This window comes from Octodon degus, unplaced genomic scaffold (genome assembly GCF_000260255.1).
Source record: "Octodon degus isolate 3935 unplaced genomic scaffold, OctDeg1.0 scaffold00164, whole genome shotgun sequence".
Taxonomy (NCBI): domain Eukaryota; kingdom Metazoa; phylum Chordata; class Mammalia; order Rodentia; family Octodontidae; genus Octodon; species Octodon degus.
Genome location: NW_004524740.1, coordinates 3,148,829 through 3,149,596, shown reverse-complemented (window position 1 = coordinate 3,149,596; position 768 = coordinate 3,148,829). Strand labels below are relative to the sequence as shown.

At 36.5% G+C, this 768-nt stretch overlaps 1 protein-coding gene across 1 annotated transcript in view; it reads right to left on the bottom strand.

Moving 5' to 3' along the window:
* The window catches only part of Ppm1d (protein phosphatase, Mg2+/Mn2+ dependent 1D), a 42,825-nt gene that overhangs the window by 20,231 nt on the left and 21,826 nt on the right, over positions 1-768 (bottom strand). The window lies entirely within an intron of this gene.

Here is a 768-nt window from a genome sequence, read left to right as displayed (position 1 = left end):
GTAGCTCTGTCTGATCTACAGCTCTCAATCCTGCTTCAGGTTCCCGAGTGCTGAGATTACAGGTATGTACCACCACACCCACATGATATACAACTCCTGAAAAAAGATGTATTGAAGAGGTTAAAATCTTTCGTGTGAAAAACCAGAAGCAAACGTAAAGATGGAAGCTTAAAACTCTACAATGTAAGAGATTTACTCAAATTCAGCTTGCATCCTTATGTAAATTCTATTGTAAATTAATCAAACTCAATCTGCCAAACCTAGAACCAACAATTTAACACTATCTTCTTCATAATTCCTTTGGACATGTTCTTTTAAAATGAATGCTCTATCTTCTGTACAAGTATACAAAATAGTATATATTTCACCTTTCTTTTTTCTTTTTCTTCTTTGGGGTTGGCATGGGAAGGTTGAACCCAGGACCTCTACACTGAGTTATATCACCAGTCCTTTTCTTTTTTTTTTTCCTGTCTTTTTCTTTTGGTACCAGATATCAAACTCAGGGCCAAATGCTTGCCAGGCAGGTGCTGGGCCACTGACCTACATCCCTTGCCCTGTTTTTTGAGTCAGGGTATTATTAAATTGCTATATTTAACAGGCTAGGCTAGAAATTTGTGATCCTCCTTTCTTAACCTCCCATAATTACAGGTATGTATCACCATGCCCAGCTCTATAAACTTATTTAAAATATTTTTAGAACATCATAAAAGAGCAGTAGACCAATACATGTGAATATACCTCCACTAGGCATGTGCTATAATGTATAAT